This window comes from Nicotiana tabacum, chromosome 9, assembly GCF_000715075.1.
Source record: "Nicotiana tabacum cultivar K326 chromosome 9, ASM71507v2, whole genome shotgun sequence".
Taxonomy (NCBI): domain Eukaryota; kingdom Viridiplantae; phylum Streptophyta; class Magnoliopsida; order Solanales; family Solanaceae; genus Nicotiana; species Nicotiana tabacum.
Window position 1 is genome coordinate 94920424 of NC_134088.1, and position 11531 is coordinate 94931954.

Genomic DNA, 11531 nt, shown 5'->3' on the forward strand with positions numbered 1-11531 from the left:
ATGTGGTCCGCACCAAAACTCTGCGGCCGCACCACAAAAACTGCGGACCGCAGATCAGCAAGGGCACTTGAGCCCCAGGTAACAGAGTGCGGACCGCAGAAGAAATTCTGCGGCCGTACTCCTCCCTTGTCCCTCGAGTCTGACCGTCCAATTATAAATAGTAACCTTAGGGCTACTGTACATTTTTTCCCTCTCTAAGCACTCTAAACTCTAAAACTTTGAAATCGTCTGTTCATCTACTGCTACACTAAATCCACATCTGTGATTACTCATCTGCATTACTTCATATCTGGTATGCTTCCATTACTCATAGGATTTTTAAATTTTTAGTTTAATTTATAATATTTAGGTAGTTTTAGGCCATTTGTTAATAGATTTCAATTTTACTACCATGTGGGGGTTTAAACTATGTTGGGTTAACTGATAATTTCTTTATGGGGAATGGGTGATTTGTTTTTCATGCTTAACTGTTCATACCATGTCGAATTTGTGCAAAATTTTGTAAACCCTAGGAGTCTTATCAATTTTGGTTTGAAATCAGCGGCCGCACAAGAAATTGTGCGGTCCACAGAAGTTAAGACTAGGGTACTGTAAGTAAGGCTGAATCTGCGGCCACACTTGAAATTGTACGATCCATAGAAATCCCATCGCGGCCGCAGAAAAATAAGTGCGGCCGCAGAACAACGTAATCTCTGTCATTAGAGAGTTTTCACTTTTGGAATATCTAATATGCGGCCACAATGATAAAAGTGCGGGCCGCACTTCAAATCTTCGATCGCACTCAAAATTGTGTGGACCGCAAATTCATTGCTACGGCCGCAAGTTCAAATTGTGCGGTCCGCACAGCCCAGCCTGCAAGTGCACTTGTAATTGTGCGGATCGCACTTCCCTACCTGCAAATATGTTTTACACTATGTGTTCACTGCCTGTTACTGACTTATAACTGACTCTTGTTGTTGCTTGTTACAGAAAATGGTGAGATATCGAGGCCATCGAGATACGTCAAAGGGGAGGGATGAACCTTCCAAAGGCCGAAGCAAAAGTACTTTAACCCTCGCCCTCCAAAAGATAATCGCAAAGAAGGCTACAGTCGGTCGAGGAAAAAATCCAGAGCCCTCCGAATCTAGTTCATATGCCCCATCTTGGGAAGCATCGGAGGGCGACTCAGTGCAAGAGCATCTTGTTGTCCAATCACAACCACAGAGAAGGTATCAACTCCAGGACGAGCCTTCCTCCTCACATAGCACCTCCGAGGGTTCGGAGAGTGCTAGTCAGGCTTCAGATTCCTCTCCTACACCTGCCTCTGAGGCACCAACGGCTATTGTTGATGATATTCCGGATGATGACCGAGGGGGTGATACGACAGTTGCTGGCCTTGAAAGGTCGAAAAAGAAAGAGGTCTGGGAGGATCGTTTTGTAAGTCTAGTTGTTTTCACCAGCTTCCGTGGGTGGTGTCCTGCGAGATCGATCACTCTTGAGCAACAATTCCAACTCAAAGATCTTGACAAGTATAATCTAGCAGTATTGAGATAGTTCCAAGAGTGGAAGGGGTGGATGTGGTTCACCCAGACTGTTGTGGACGCCAAGGAGTATTTGGTATGGGAGTTCCACGCCAATGTGGCGCACATCAAGAAAGGGACCAAAGTGACAAAAGTAAGGAATCTGAAAGTGAGGTTTGACCAGCACACACTAAACTCATATTTGGGGTTTGAGAATATGGAGCATGCACAGTACTTGGAGAAGCTAGCGATGGGTGATGCAGCCCCGAGGCCACCACCACCATGAATCACTGCAGGGGTTCCTATTCAGCGGAACACCCTAAACTTCGAGGTGAAGGGATGGTAGACCTTTGTATGCAGCAGACTAGACCCGTGCCAGAATGAAACCAACCTACCTATTCCACGGGTAGTTCTAGTCGCCTCTATTATGGTCGGGTACCCGATCAATGTGGGTGTCGTGATGTCGGCTAACATATCAGTGGTCGTCAGGCAGGCAGATACCTCCTACCCGTATCCCAAAACCATCACTGAGTACCTTACGGATGCACGGGTAGAGCCGAGAGATTTTGACATGAAGGTTCGAGCAAAGAAGCCTTTCTCTTGGTATTGTCTGATGGATGCACACAACCCAAAGAGAAAGGGTCAACCGACTACTACCATAGGCCAGTTTGATAAGCCATCAGTGGTAGCTGAGTCAGCAGATATGCCTTCCACTTTAGCAGAGCCTTCAGCCAGTACAACTGCCATACCTCCACCTTCAGCCTCAGTGCCTTCAACCTCGGCTTTGAAGCCGATGCCCACTACTTCACTGACTGGGCTGCGAGTCTCCCAAACACTGGCGAGCCTTAACAACTGGATGCAGATAGCTACTGCAAAGTTGTCTGACATATCCAGTCATATTATAGCACAGTCGTCCATTCCGGCACCCCTGATTCCCCCCACAATTGAAGAAACCTTGAAAAAGCTTCTGGAAAATCAAAAGACTATTATGGCCACTCTGATACAGCATGGGTCCCTGATTAAGGAGCTGGCCAAGGAAGTGAAGAAGATGCGGAAGTCCCAGGCCTCCAAGAAGTCAGTGGATAAGCTCCGGCGACAGGTTACCAAGATTGCAGGAGCCGGAGACATTTCATTTGATATGTTGATAGACCCGCACCACCCAGGACCAGATCCTACAACACCTACAGCATCAACTGGCCAGTCTAAGGAGCCAGACACTGTTGCTGACACTGATAAGGCAGTCCGTCTGATGTTCACCAACCCAGCCACTCCCGGACTTGAGGATGATGAGATCCAATTAGATGAGGCTGAGGTCGGTGCCACTGCTGGGGACATAGAGATGGCCACAGAGCCATAGGGAGTTTTCTTCACTCTCACCCTTTTTTTAACTCTTATGTTGTTAAACATTGGGGACAATGCTTAGTTTTATTCAGGGGAAGGGGGTAGAGTTTCTTTGACACATTTTGATTACTATGTATTTTGATAACTATGAAACATTTGGCCTGTAATTAACTTATTACTATTTTCTTCTTCTTTCTCATTATGTATATATTCTCTCTTATCTCTCATTATGTATATATTCATCCGTCAATAGTTTTTCTTTTGCTTTGTAGCTTCTTTATCTTTATGTTTGTTTTCTTTTTGAATTAGTAGCTTCTTGTTGATTTAATAGCTTCTTTCTATGTTTTAGTGGATAAATAGCCTTTGATTTTCTTAATGCCACGGTTCTTTCCAAAGGTAGTTTTTGTGTGAACCGGGTGACTCTTCCCAACGATGGATGGCGTGATAATCTTTTTAAGGGATTGAGTCCATTTTTGGTGTTTAGGTAATAATAGTAGTGGTAATGAATAAAAAGACCTAATTGAGTCATGCTCGAAGAGTCAAACATGCTTCACTTGGTACCAACACCCTTAACTATGTGCTTATGGTTTAAAACATAATTTTTGAAAAGAAATAGCTCTAGTTAGTGACCTTGTGACTCTTGTGTGGACTTAGACACCCATCAAGTGGTTAAATCGAACCATAGTGATTTTCAATCTTGAATATGGTCGTTGTGGGACCTCGACTCTATCCTCTTTAACATTCCAGCTGCGTGATAGGTGAGATGTTGTTATTGCAAGCCTAAGTACTCGTGCTAATGGTCTAGAACTTGCCCTGAATGTGTTTCTAGGTGAAATTTTAAGTTTTGCTTGGCTTGAGAAGTGATTGTAGGCTCTCCTTGACCCGCTTGAAGTTTTCCATTGCCCACCTATGTGTTGTTATCCCTAGTCAACTCATTTGAGCCTAAAACCCTTCTCATTTGATAACCATTTTACAAGCCTTTACCCATTTTGTCGTGACCCTCTCTTGGCACCCGAACTTTCCTTAACACTCTTGTGAAAAAATTGGCTAAAAACGTTAGAGACGAGGAACTTGAAAAAGGTATCAAGGCACAAAAAGATAAAAGAAATGATGAGAAGTAAAGGCAAGAAACAGGAAGAACAATGCCTCAAAGAAAGTGAATAAGGTGAAGAGTTGAAGGGATTCAAAGAAAAGTAATGAGGAAAAGCATGGAGAAATAAAAGAAGGAGAAAATAAATATCATGATCAAGAAAGAGTGATGTTAACTCTCTCTAGTTCCCCCAAGGAAAAGAAAATGCCTCAAAGAGTTAGCAAAGCATGAGCCGAGAAAATAAAATGGAGTGCTTAAGTAAAGATAAACCTGTTCTATCATAGCATATCCAACCTTAGTCCAAAAGCCTTCATTGCATTCCGAAAAATCCCTACGTGATTTCAAGACGAGTGAGCTTACATTAGTAGTGATTTACATGAGGGGCAAGCCTATGGTACTTAAAGCCGTACTTGCGGCATTCTTTTGAGAAAGATGAGTGAACCTTTCGCAAATCTTTGGATTGAGTGTTAAATTCTTAAGTGAGATAGGCAAACGGAGAGTAGATGAGGAGGATTTTGGGATCCATAATGACCTACATAAAAGAACAAGTTTTCTTGATGAATAAAGTCAATTCTTGATGCTCAAGTGTAACATTAGAACTATTTGTGCTTAAAAGTTTAACTTGTTGCCTTGTTGATAATTCATAAGTGGTGTGGGTAATTATTGGTCCCAATTGATTTGTGAATGACTCACTTTGATTTGTTGGAATGGTTCTTAACTTGTGGAGGTGGGAACCACTTTATTTTCTTGAGGACAAGCAAAAGCTTAAGTTTGGGGGAGTTGATAAGTGGGGATTTTAACTACTTATTAGTGCCCTTTAGCTTTCGTCTTAGTCCAAAAGCGTTTAGTTGTCTTCTCGAAAACTGATGAAATGCGCTTAATTGTAAGAATATTGGAAGATGAACTCCCGAGATCAAATCCAACTCAAGAAGGAGTAATCTGAACCCAAGGACAAAAAAAAGGCACAAAAGCTCAATTGTGCGGACTGCAGAATATCATCTGCGGCCGCAGGTTATGAAGGAAAATCCATCAGAGACTGGTGCAAAGTGCGGTCCGCACATGAATTGTGCGGCCGCAGAAGCTGGATCAGGAGCAAAGTTCAGAGAATCTTCATTTCAAGTCCATCAAAAGTGTGAACCGCACAATTATTGTGCGGACGCAGAAGACGAGCTATGCGGCCACAGTTACAATTGTGTGGACTGCAGAAGAGTAAGATGCAGCCGCAGTTACAAATCTGCGAACCGCAGAAAGAGTGCAGTATGGCCGCAGTTCAGAATTATTCGGCCGCAAATTTCCAATCCTGCAAGCTGAAGAAAAGTGCAGACTGCACATGGAATTGTGCGGCCGCAGAACCTCCGAAAGGGAATTTTTGTCCGAAATTTCCAGCCCTCTATAAATAGACAAGTTTCACATTTTTAGGTTAACGTTTTGATATCAGCTGCTACAGTAGATTTTTCCTTTTACTCTTTTTAGTAGTTTTTCATATTTTGAGCTATTTGAACATAGATTTTATCATTTTAATTAGCAATATGAGTTTAATTATCATTTCTTCTTCTTTTTCTTCCATTTCAAGCATGAGTAGCTAGATTTTCACTAGGGTTGTGACCCAACCCTAGTGTGTAAACTTAATAGGTATTTAATTTAATGCTTATTTATAGTTGGGTGTTTATTATTTAGCCTTTTTCTTGCTTTTATTTGTGAAATTAATGATTGCAAACATTAGTTCATGCCTATTTGACATAGATTTGACTTTTTGGTTGACTTTGGCTTTTGATTAAAGATTCGGCCTTTATCGATTGTGTTCATTTCCTTTGGCATTATTTGATGTTCTCGAGTTGCTTTAGGCTAGTTTCGAGCTGTTCAGAGGTCGATACACGCGGGATGGTATTTTTGGAGTATTTGTTTGGCTTGCTCGATATTGGATTCGGCTTGTTCGAGGTAAGTAACACTTCTAAACTTGGTGTTGAGGGTATGAACCCCTAAATATACGTGTTATGTATTTGGTGCTGAGGTGACGCACATGTTAGGTGACAGGCGTGTGTGTGCGCACTATGTGAATTATGACTCGATTGAATATGTGGTACTGTATTGTGACCTAATCTTGTTTCTATCCATCAAATTTCTACGTGACAGGGTAATTGAGTTGTGATCCATGTTAGAAACCATGTTTAGGCTATATGCTTATCCTGTTGGGAACCACTAAGGTCATTTCTGTTGTTGAGTTATTTGCTTAAATTGTAATTGCATACTCAGTCATACTCATTCATTGCATATCATATCTCAGTCTCTGATATTCATTGTCTCACATCATATTATCATTGTTTGGGCCGATTGGTATGAGATTTGTGAGGCCGAGAGACTGGAGAAATTGATGACTGAGTGAGACCGAGGGCCTGATATTGAGGATGTTTAAGGGATAGGGTTGTACGCAGCATCAAGCTTTATTGATTCATGCCATGATTGGCTTATTTAGCGCTTGGACAGGATCCGCCCCTCCGGAGTCTGACATACCAGCAGTGAGCGAAGGTACTTATTGAGTGCGAGTGCCAAGTGACTGTGAGGACTGAGTGACTGGGAGGGCTGAGTGAATTGATACTCCGAGAGTATACATATGGTTTTATCACTGCGTTGTTGTAACGACCCGACTTTTTGTTTTAAAAATTAATGCCTCGTTCAATGACTTAAGGTCTCGAGCAGCTTCGTAATATGTATTATGACCCGCGTGTGTGATCGAGTTTGGTTTTCGAAAGATTCAGAATTAAATTAAAAGAACAATTCTCATTTTTTGAAGCTTAAATGGAAAGAGTTGACTGGAGAGTTGAATTTTGAGCAAACGACCCTGGAATGGAATTTTGGTGATATAAATAACTTTGTATGGTGATTTTGGACTTATGTGTATGTCCGGATTTGGATTTGGAAGTCCGTAGGATAATTCGACACATTTTAGCGAAAGTTAAAAAATAGACGATTTTTGGAGAGTTCGACCGAAGGTTGAATTTTTTATATCAGGGTCGAAATTCGATTCTGGAAATTTGGAATAGCTTTGTTGTTTCATTTATAACTTTTGTGCAAAATTGGAAATTAATTCGGATCTATATCATAGCAAGGTATCAAATGATGGTGAGTGGAGAAGCAAGAAATGGAAAAAGAAAAGAGCCGAGAGCGTGCTAGGGTTTGTGCAACACGCGGATTGTGGCACGCCATCCCTCTCAGCAAGTTTGAAAAACTAGTGAAGTATAGAAGTTGGCGCTGGCACTGGCACGCTACCCCCACCCGAAGCCTTTTAAGTACTTACCTTGGGGGTTCATTTCCCCCATTTCACTTGGACGGATTTTGGAGCTCTTCTCCACTCTCTCAAGACCACCAACTCCTCTCTTCTTCAAGTTAAGCAATCCCCATTATCTTGCTATGAAATTCCATCATTTCTACACTAGTATTGATGAAATCTACACATAAAATACTTAGATCTTCAAGAAATTTCTTCAAGAACCCAACGGAGGGTTTTTCAAGATTTCTTTCAAAAAGGTAATCCTACACCCTTAGACTTACATGTACGGACTTATTATGGGAATATGAGTATGAATTAAGTATTGTAACTCATAGTATGGTGATTGGAAGACATAAATTCTCAAGTTAAATGAATACCCATTGTAGAGATTTTAAAATGAATTAATTGATAAGATTTGTGGGTTGGGAGTGAATTGTTGGACATGCATGTGTTAAAGTAAGTTGTGGATGGACTAGAGACGATTGTGAGGTGAATCATTTGTGTGGAAAGTGGTTGTTAGGTGAAGAAATTCCATTGAAGGAGGTTGTAGAGAATTATGCACTCTAGGTGTTTGACAAAATGCCTAAATGACCAAAAATCTGGAAATTTGTTACTAATATTGGTGCAATTGTGTTTCATTATTGTAGATTGAAATTTGTTTAGTGTGGTGGACCATCTTAGTATTATTGAGGGGCCAATTTCAGATTGGAGCCATCCGGAGGTGGCTTCACTCGCGAAGATCATTTAAAGCATTGACTTAGTTTCGTCGAGGTAAGTATCTTGCCTAACCTTGAGTGGGGAAAATTCCCCTTAGGCATTGAGTCTTATGTGAAATTTGTGTAATTGAAAACTATGTACGATAGGTGACGAGTACGTACTTGGTTTATATGTGCAAATTACATTTCTTAAAATCCTTAGACGCCCTTATGTATTAAATTGGAAAATTTTGGCACTTATTAAATCCTTTAATTGTCTTACCTAAATAATTGTTTTGTTGGATTTGTTTTTATATGATGATTTGGTGTGATTGCCACCTTGATTTTTATATGAAATATTATTTTGTTGAGTTGTTCACTCCCGGATATATTTGTTAAGATTTTGTGCACATTATGGTCGAGCCATGGGCTCCTTATTGTGGAAAATAATGTATTGTTGAATTTGGTGGCAAGTTGTAATATTTGAGCACTTGATGTGCAATCTGTGATAAATTATAATATTTGAGCACTTGATGTGCAATCTATAATAAATTGTAATATTTGAGCACTTGATGTGCAATTTGTGATAAATTATAATATTTGAGCATTTGATGTGCAAATCTGTGATATGTTGTAATATTTGAGCACTTGAGGTGCAATTTATGAGATGTGATATTGGCACATTATATTGTTGGGAAGTTTTGTTCTGCCGTGCTATTATTACTATTGATTTATGCACATGCGGCGTGACAAGGAGGGTTATATATAAATATGTGTGGGTTTGTGCATGTGGCGAGACAATGTGGGAATATTATTATGCGCGTGTGACGAGACAAGGCGGGCAATTTACTTTATTATTGAGCACGTGGCTAGACAAGGTGGGCTATATCGGGAATTGAATTGTGATAACTTGTGATGGCCTGGGGGCATTGTTTTTCTTGCATATTTATTTAGGGACTACGAGGCGGTACCTCGGGAGATCCCCTTATCTTGCATATTTATTTTTGGGACTATGTGACGGTACCTCGGGAGATTCCTTATTGAGCATTTACTTTTGGGACTACTAGACGGTATCTCAGAAGTGCCCTTTGTTGACATCTCTCTATGGTTGCACTCATCCTTGGTTATTTTGTATTCCGTGATAGGTAAATCCTTGTGACCTTCCGTGATGTATTATTTGATTTTACTATGTGTTTGTACTCCCTGTTGTATTGTGTTGGCTTGGGCTTTTAGTACGAGACTCTGAAGATTTATATTCCTGGTTTTTACCGTTTTTCGATGACTGAGTTGTTTTAAATAAAATAAGTTACTATTATGTTTTAAATTGATAAGTTTTACATCCAAATTAGTAGATTATCTCATGTTTTATTTAAATTGAAATGTCATTTTTCTTCCCTCAAACTATTTTTAAAATAAACTCATTTCTTTATTGAATTTTTACTTAGTTTAAAAACTGTAACCTTACTTTATTGAAAATAAATTAATCGTGCGGATTTTATGTATTGACATATTTGGCACAAGAGTTGTCCGTGCAGTTGTGATAGAGATACGGGTACGAGGTGCCGTGAGAATATGAAAAAGAGCCTGAGAACTGTATGTTATGATTGTGATATGAGATAATTATTTGAAAGAGTTTTATATTCGAAGGATACTTATTTGGAGAACTATATTTGGAGGGGTATTTATTCGAATGAATTATATGTGAAAAACTTGTTTAATTAGTTGTACTTGTGTTTTCTTATTCGTGTGAGTAATAATTATGGTGTTCTTCTTGCCTTACTGTTTATATCACTAGTTGATTATTGTTGCTATCACTGCTATTTGTTTTCGATTATTTTGTATGGTACATGTTATTTGACTAGTGAGTGTCTTGACTGGACCTCGTCACTACTCCACTGAGGTTAGTCTTGATACTTACTGGGTACCGACTGTGGTGTACTCATACTACACTTCTGCATATTCTTTTGTGCAAAGCCAGGTAATGTGGAGTCAGTTAATCGCTCGCTAGCAGTACGGATCTTGCTGTGGAGACTCAAGGGAAACTTGTTGCTGCGTTAGCAGGCTTCGGAGTCACCTTCTGATATTGTACTTGCATTGTTTAACTCTACTTCAAAACAGTTGTATTTATAGGCTTTCTAGTAACTCAGTAGAGCTTATGACTTGTACTATCGGGTTTTGGGATTGCAACTATTATATAGATATTTCTACTTCGCATTTGTCAGTCGTTATTTAATATTGTTATTATTTCGGTGAACGTTAGGCTTACCTAGTTCCTAGGACTAGGTGTCATCACGACATTCTACGCAGGGAGATTTGGGTCGTTATAAGTTGGTATCAGAGCCCTAGTTTCATAGGTGATACGAGTCATAAGCAAGTTTAGTGGAGTCTTGCAGATCGGTACGAAGACGTCTGTACTTATCTTCGAGAGGCTACGGGACTATTAGGACAATTTCACTTCTTTCATTCCTTATCGTGCAGCATTTATTCATCTTGAAGCATATATCTTATGTTCGTTTGCATCCACTCGTGTATGAAATTGCGCACTCGGTATCAACTGTGCGCCAACGGTTCGTGATACTACATAGGGGTTATAAGGGAGCCAGGGTTGCTCAACCATTGTTATAACATATCGTCCAGATCGAGGATGCGGAAGTATTAAGAGATCATTCAGTTGTGCAAATGGGGGTGCAACAGGTTCTGACATCTGGTTGATAAGTATGATCTTGAGAAGGTTTAATTAATTGCCTAATCGTCACAATCGTGGTAGGTTCACGAGGTGAATGTAGATATGAAGATAGTTGGTGGTATTAGAGATATGTAGTTTGTATTGGATTTCTATTTAGCGAAGGGTTCATACTAGCAGCCAAGGCACTGGAGGAAGCGAGTTTAACTGCCACGAGGATGACATGCGCCAAATAAATGGCTTGAGATGTCTTATGACCGGTATTGTACCAGCGATGAAGGTTAGTGTTGTGGATCATCGGACTGTTCCTATAGTTTCGCGCCAAGTGAATGGAGTCCACTATCAACGATCAGATTGCGGGGTCATGTGTTATATCAATTTTGGCCTGAAATGTATTTATGTGGTATTCAAAGGTTCTCTGAAACTTGTATATGATTAAGAGTTAAGATTTGTATGGGATGATGCTGGGACTTGCGGTATTCCCACGTCCTTAATAATTCTACATTTCAGTATCAACGAGGTCATGGAAACAATTTCAGAATACTCGGGGTGTTCCAGTAAGTTCTTTTAATGCACCACCGACACGAGGTTCCTATAATGGTTATTCCAGTTATCTGGAAGAGACTCAGTATGCGCAGTCGAAGCCGCAGAGGGTTCGTTATCAGTGTGGTGATTGTACTAGGCAATTCATGAAAGAATGTCCCAGACTTAGGAGAGACGAATTTCATCAGAGCACTCAAGCTACAAGCTTTATTCTACTTAATACTCCATGTGCACAACCAGTTAGAGGTGGAGGACATGCGGGTAAAGGGCGCCCTAGAGGGGGAGGCCCAGCCCGCTGATATATTTGATATGGTGTGGCTGAAGCCACTACACCAGATTGTGTCATTACATGTATGATCCTGATCTATTATAAAAGAATATTTTTCCTTAATTTGATTCGGTTCTGAATATT